The sequence below is a fragment of the Rhinolophus sinicus genome, linkage group LG06, assembly GCF_036562045.2.
Source record: "Rhinolophus sinicus isolate RSC01 linkage group LG06, ASM3656204v1, whole genome shotgun sequence".
Taxonomy (NCBI): Eukaryota; Metazoa; Chordata; class Mammalia; order Chiroptera; family Rhinolophidae; genus Rhinolophus; species Rhinolophus sinicus.
In genome coordinates this window covers 56,330,046-56,337,850 of record NC_133756.1, presented here as the reverse complement: position 1 = coordinate 56,337,850, position 7,805 = coordinate 56,330,046, and positions in this window count along the sequence as shown.

Here is a 7,805-nt window from a genome sequence, read left to right as displayed (position 1 = left end):
AAACATGAAAATGAAATCAAACAATGGTTTGAAAGGAGCTCTTTCGTTGGTATGTTCAGTGTTAGCCACATAATTAGCAGAGCCTGGTAAAAAGAAAAATGCAGAACTTCTTGTCCAAAAAGCAAGGAAAAGAATTTTCCTTTTTTTTCCATAGTCTCCCAACCTGTCATGATGGGTTTTTTTACTTGCTATTTAATGATGTGCCCCATTGAACAGAAGATATTCACAGGGGTCTAGGGCCCTGCTCAGCACGCAGGGTGTACGTGCCTCACCCCCATCTCCCAGTGACCCCCAAAAGCCCAGGACAGGAACAGGGGAGCAAGTGGCCAGGACTCTATCCAAGGAAGGTAGGCAGGCAGCAGGAGGTGGGACCACATGTAAACCAAGGCCGATCCATGCTTCAGGTTATAGGCCGAAAGACCTCGGTCATGGCTGCAGACTCTGAAGTGGCCTGTAAACTGGCTCCAGCCTCCCTTGGCCATGGTCCAGGAGTCCCCAAAAAACACTATCTTAGACAATTACTCTCAGACAAAGGGGCTTTTGTGAGAGCCCAGCATATCCTCCATTTTCCCATTAGACTTCACTTACAAAACACAAATTCAAAGATAAAATTATTAAGAATTTCAAGATGGCAACCATGGAGCATTAAACCCCAAGTGTGGGGCCAGCTTTCGAGCAGAGAGCCCTGTGCACCTGCCCTGGTTGCAGGCCCATGAAATGGGAGCTGGATGTGTCCAGAAGTCAGGGAGCAACAGAGTTAGGCTGGGAGTGTAAGGCTAATGTAGGGGAGGAGTAGAATGGGGCAGCAGAGGGTAGATGTAATACGTGGAGACAGCCACAACCCATGACATGCAGAACCCAGGATAATTCCTATGTCCCACAAATCAATTACTTTGGGTATATAAACAAAATTAAGTAATGGATGAAATTTTTGTCTACCCCAACAGGATCATCACCTCAACTTAATTCTAAAAAACACTATGGAGGGAGCCCTACCACTGCTGGCACCATCACCACTGCCTGAAGTCCCACTGGCCGCTTTGCTGCTGCTGGAAGGACGTCAGCATCATGGTGGCATAAAGCATCTCTAATTTTTGCTACTCGCTCAACAAAAATTTGGCATCTATCCATACACACAAGTGTCTTCGGGGGTAAAACAGGATCCAGCCCATATGGTGATGGAGGAACTTGTCCAACCACATGTTGGGTAATTGTAGACAGATGTTGGCCACAGAGGTGGATCCTGCAGTGACCCATGAACTGATTCCAGACCCTCTCAGCTCTGGTCCAGGAGCCCCTGGAAAATACTATCTTAGACAATCATCCACATACAAGAGAACCTTTCTGGAAGTCCAGGTTTCCAGAGAGATTCCAGGTCACCATTGGAGCAAAAAATATGAACTTGGGTTCATTGGAGTGAGCAAGCAGTAAAGACTGGAGCAGTGACTGCTACTTCAAATGTGAAGACAACAATGCAAAACTTCAAGGAACATAAAAAAATCAAGGTAATAAGACAACACTAAAGGATCAAAATCATCATCTGGTAACAGAACCCAAAACATGGAGATCTGAGATTTACCCAATAAAAATTCAAAATCCCTGTTTTAAGGAAACTCAGTGATCTACAAGAAAATACATAAAGACAATTCAATAAAATCAGGAAAACAATACAGAAACAAACATGAAACGTCTAACAAAGAGATAGAAATCATAAAAAAGAACCAAACAGAAATCCTGGAGCTGAAGAATAAAGTAAGTGAAATGAAAAATGTAATAAAGAGCAGATTTGATCAAGAAGAAGAAAGTATCTGTGAAATAAAACACAGGAGCTTTGAAATTATCCAGTCAGAGGAGAATAAAGAACAAAGAGTGAAGAGTACATGATGTATGGGAACCATCAAAAGAAACAATTTGAATTATCGAAGTTCTAGAAAAAGAAGACAGGGAAAAAGGGTCACAGAGATTATTTAAAGAAATAACAGAACAGTTGAGTACTTTCAAAATCTGGAGAGAGATTGGGATATCCAAGTTCATGAAGTTCATAAGTTGCCAAGCAAAATCAACTTAAAGAGATCCTCTCCAAGACATAAACCTATGGGAAATTAAAAACAAAGAGAGAATCTTAAAAGCAGTTAAGAGAAAAAAACTTGTAACTTACAAGGAAATACCCATAAAACTATCAGCAAATTTCCCAGTAGAAATATTATAAGGCAAAAGAGAGTGGGATGATATATTCAAAGATCTGAATAAAAGAAACGGCCAAGCCAGCAAAGCTGCCATTCAGAAATAAAGAAGAGATAAAGAGATTCTCAGACAAACAAAAGCTGAGGGACTTCATCCCCCCTAGACTTGCCTTACAAGAAATGTTAAACGGAGTCTTTCAAGCTGAAATGAAAGGACACTATCTAGTAACATAAAAACATGAAAACATATGAAACATTGCTAAAGGTAAGTATATAGTCAAATTCAGAATACTCTAACAATATAGTATGGTGGAGTATTAATCACTTAACTCTAGTATAAAGGTTAAAGGGCAAGAGTATTAAAAATATACCTATAACTACAATAATTACAACTATAACTATAATAATTTGTTAATGAATACACAATATAGAGCTAAACTGTGACATGAAAAACACAAAAAGGAGGAGGAAAAGGGTCATGTCTTTTATGTGACAGAATTTAAGTTATCTGTGTATAATAGATTGTTATATCTGTACGATGTTTTGCAAGCCTTGTGGTAACCACAAAGCAAAAAGCAGATTCACAAAAATAAATATAAGGAAATCAAAGCATCTCACTACAGAAAATCATCAATTCAAAAAGGAAGGCAGCACGAGAGAAAGAAGGGAAATACAAAACAGACAGAAAACAATTAGTAACATGGCATTAGTAAGTCCTTATCTACCAATAATTACTCTAAACGTAAGTGGATTGAAATGTCCAATCAAACAACATAGAGAGGCTAGCTGGATTAATAAAACAGGACCCAACTATAGGCTGCCTACAAGATACTCACTTCAGTTTTAAGGATACACACAGGCTCAAAGTGAAGGGATGGAAAAAGATATTCCATGCAAGTGGACAAGTGGAAACCAAAAGAAAGCAGAATTCACAATACTTATATAAGAATAGACTTTAAGTCAAAAATTGTAAGAGACAAAGATCGTTACATAATAACAGGGGGATCAATTGATAAAGAGGATAAAACAATCATAAATTATATATATACATATACATATATACACATATACACATATATGTATACATATACATATACATATACATACATATACATATACATATACATATATATATATATATATATATATATATATATATATCTATCTCCACCCAACATCAGTGCATGTAAATATATCAAGCAAATACTAACAGATCTGAAGGGACTATAGGCAACAATACAATAATGGTAGAGAACTTCAATACCCCACTTTCAACAAGAAATAGATCATCCAAACAGAAAATCAATAAGGAAACAACAGATTTCAACTATACTTTAGATCAAATGAAAATAATAGACATATACAGAACATTCCATCCAATGGAGCAGACTACACATTCTTCTCAAGTGCACATAGAACATTCTCCAGGCTAGATCATATCTTAGGCCACATAACAAGTCTTAGAAATTTAAGAGCATTAAAATCAAGTATCTTTTCCAACCACAGTTGTATGAAACTAGAAATCAATAATAAGAGGAAAGATGGAAAATACACAAATATGTGGAAATTAAATAGCACATTCATGAATCACCAACGGGTCAAAGAAAAAATCAAAGGAAAATTTAAAAATCTTGAAACAAATGAAAATGGAAACACAACATACCAAAACCTACAGATGCAGCAAAAGCAGTTATAAGAGGGCAGTTTATAGTGATAAACACTTACATGAATAAAAAAGAAAGCTCTGTAATAAACAACCTAACTTTACACCTCAAGGAACCAGAAAAATAAATTAACAATAATAATAATAATAAGCCCAAAGTTAGAAGAAAGGAAATAGCAAAGATCAGATTAGAAATAAATGGAATAGAGACCAGAAAAGCAATAGAAAAGATCAATAAAACTGAGCTGGTTTTTGAAAAGATAAACAAAATTGAAAGACCTTTACCTAGATAAGAACAAAACAAAAAGAGAGCGAGAGAAGATACAAATAAAATCAGAAATTAAAAAATGAGACATTACAACTAATACCACAGAAACACAAAGAATCTTAAAGGACTATTAGGAACAATTATAAGCCAACATATTGGAAAGACTACAAAAAATTGATAAATTCTTAAAAATATACAACCAACCAAGATTTAATTATGAAGAAATAGAAAATCTGAACAGACCAATATATGATAATTAAGGAGTTTGAATCAGTAATCAAAACCTCCCAACAAAGAAAATCCCAGGACTAAATGGTTTCACTGGTGAAGTGTATCAAACACTTAAAGAATTAACACCAATCCTTCTCAAATTATTCCAAAAAATTGAACAGGAGAGAACACTTCTGAACTCATTTTAGGTGTCCAGCACTACTCTGCTACCAAAGCAAGATAAGGATAAGCAAGATAAGAAAAAAGTTACAAACCAATATCTCTGATGAATATAGATGCAAAAATTTTCAACATAATATTACCAAACCAGAATCAACAGTACATTAAGAGGATCATACAAATGAACAAGTGGATAATTCAACATACATAAACCAATAAATGTGATATAGCACATTAATAGAATGAAATATAAAAATCATATTATCATCTCAATAGATGTAGAAAAAGCATCTGACAAAATATAACATTCTGTTATGATAAAAATGCTCAACAAATTAGGTATAGAAGGAATGTACCTCATTATAATGAAGACCATATAGAATAAACCCACCTATAACATACTCATCAGTGAAAGGTTGAAAGATTTTCCCCTAAGATCCAGAATAAGACAAGGGTGCCCACTCACCACTTCTATGTAACATAGTACTAAAAGTTTAGCCAGAGCAATGAGGCAAGAATGAGAAATGCAGGGCATCCAACTTGGAAAGAAAGAAGTAAAACTGTCTTTGTTTGAAGATGATGTAATCTCATATTTAGAAAACCCTAAGGACTCCACCAAAAAAAAAAAAAAAATGTCAGAATAAATGAATTCAGTAGTTACAGGATACAAAATCAACATACAAAAATCAGCTGTGTTTTTATACACTAACAATGAAATACCTAAAAGAGAAAAAAATCCCATTCATAATGGTATCAAAAATAATGAAATATTTAGGAATAAATTTAACCCAAGAGTTAAAAGATCTATACACTGAAAACTATAAGATTTTGATAAAACTGAAAAAGACATAAACAAATGAAAAGATATACCATGTTTATGGCTTGGAAGAAATAATATTGTTACAATGCTCATACTCTCCAAAGTAATCTATAGATTCAATGCAATTCTTATCAAGGTTCCAATGGCTCTTTTTACAGAAATAGAAAAAGCAATCCTAAAACTCATATGGAACCACAAAAGATCCCAAATAGCCAAAGTGATCCTGGGAAAGAAGAACAAAGCTTGAAGCATCACAACTTCCTGATTTCAAAGTATACTACAAAGCTATGGTAATCAAAACAGTATGGCATTGGCATAAAAAGAGACACATAGACCAATGGAACAGAATTAAGAGCCCAGAAACAAACCTCTGCAAATACAGTCAACTAATATTTTATAAGGGAACCAAGAATATTCAATGGAGAAAAGATAATCTCTTCAATAAATTGTACTGGGAATATTCAAATGTACAATAATGAAACTGGACCCTTATATTATACCACTTACAAAAATTAACTTGAAATGGATTAAAAATTTAAACTTAAGATCTGAAATCATAAATCTCCTACAAGAAAATACAGGGGGAAAGCTCGTTGACATTGGCCTTAGCAGTGATTTTTGTATATCAAAAAAAGCACAAACAACAAAGCAAAAACAAACAAGTAGGACTACAACAAACTAAAAAGCTTCTCCACAGCAAAAGAAACAATTAACAAAACAAAAGGCAATGTATAGAAAGGGAGAAAATACTTGCAAATCTTATAACTGATAGGGGTTAGTATCCAAAATACATAAAGAACTCTTACAATTAAATAGCAAAACAAATAAATAATTTGATTAAAAAGTGGGCAAAGGACCTGAGTAGACATTTTCCAAACACATGCAAATGTCTAAGAGGTACATGAAAAGTTGCTTAATATCACTAATCATCAGGGAAATACAAATCAAAAACACAATGTAATATCACCTCACTCCTGTTAGAATGGCTGTTAGAGAGAGAGAGAAAGAGAGAGAGAGAGAGATAACAAGTGTTGGTAGCATGTGGAGAAAATGGAACCCTTGTACATTACTGGTAGGAATGTAAATTGGTGCAGCCACTATGGAAAACAGTATGGAGTTTTCTCAGAAAATTAAAAACAGAACTAACATATGATCTAGCAATTCCACTTCTGGAGTATATCCAAAGATAATAAAAACAGGACCTCAAAGAGATATCTGCACCCCCGTGTTCACTGCAGTTTTATTCACAATAGCCCAAACTTGGAAACAACCTAAGTGTACATCAATGAATGAATGGATAAAGAATATATATATATATATATATATGCATGCCATGAAAAAGAAGGAAATTCTGCCATTTGTGACAATGTGGATGAACCTTGAGAGCATTATGGTAAGTGAAATAAGTCAGACAGGGAAAGACAAATACTGCATGATCTAATTTATATGTGGAAACTAAAAAAGTCAAACTCAAAAAAACAGAGTAGATTGCTGGTTGCCAGCGTCTGAGGAGTAGAGGAAATGGGGAGCTATTGGTCAAAAGTTATAAACTTTCAGTGGTAAGATGAGTAAGTTCTAATTTACAGTATGCTGTTTCTAGTTAATAATAATTATATACTTGAAAGTTACTAAGAGGGCAAATCTTACATGTTCTGACAAGAAACAGTAATTAGATAACATAAGGGAGATGTTAGCTAATGCTATGGTGGCAATCATTTGCCATACAAATGTATGAAATCAACACTGTACACCTTAAACTTACACAATATATGTCAGTTATAGCCCAATGAAACTGGGGGGAAAACACAGGGGGTAGAAATCTACCACACACGTACTACTCTGAGATCCTGGGGCAGCTTTTCAGGCTCTGAACACATATTTCTTCTCTAGCCCTAACCTCTTCCTTCCCCATCCCCAAATTATTCTGTTACAAGAAAGGATCTCATTGACTCTTTTATTGATAACTAAAAAGCAAGCAGCTAATGTATTTTCTCTTCCAAAGAGAAACCTGTAAAAAGAAATTATTTCAAATCCCACATATTTTCTCGTAGCAATGGAATTATAAGATCAGCGAAGTAGGAGAGAAAGGAATGCAGATGAGCAAATACACTAGGGTAGAGACCATGCCCAGTACTCCCTCCAATCACCTGCTCCACCAGGCGATGCTAAGTGATCCCACCACTCCTAGCCACTGCACCCTTGAGCAATACTCATCTGCAAAGGAAAGATCCTCTGCAAAGGGAGAGGCTGTGCCTTACAACTGGCCAAACAGAATTTTTCAGCCACAGCGTTTCATTAAATGTGAAACTGGATCTTGTTCATTGGGAACCTGCCATCATCATTAAGCAGAAAAAAGCAGACAGACATCTGTTCTGTCCGGGAACACAGAGAGCATACTAATCACAAGCCACTGCCTGGTACAGAACACTGTAGCCTCAGTTTGAACAGGCTGATGGCCAGGCGGGCAGAGGCTGACCAGGC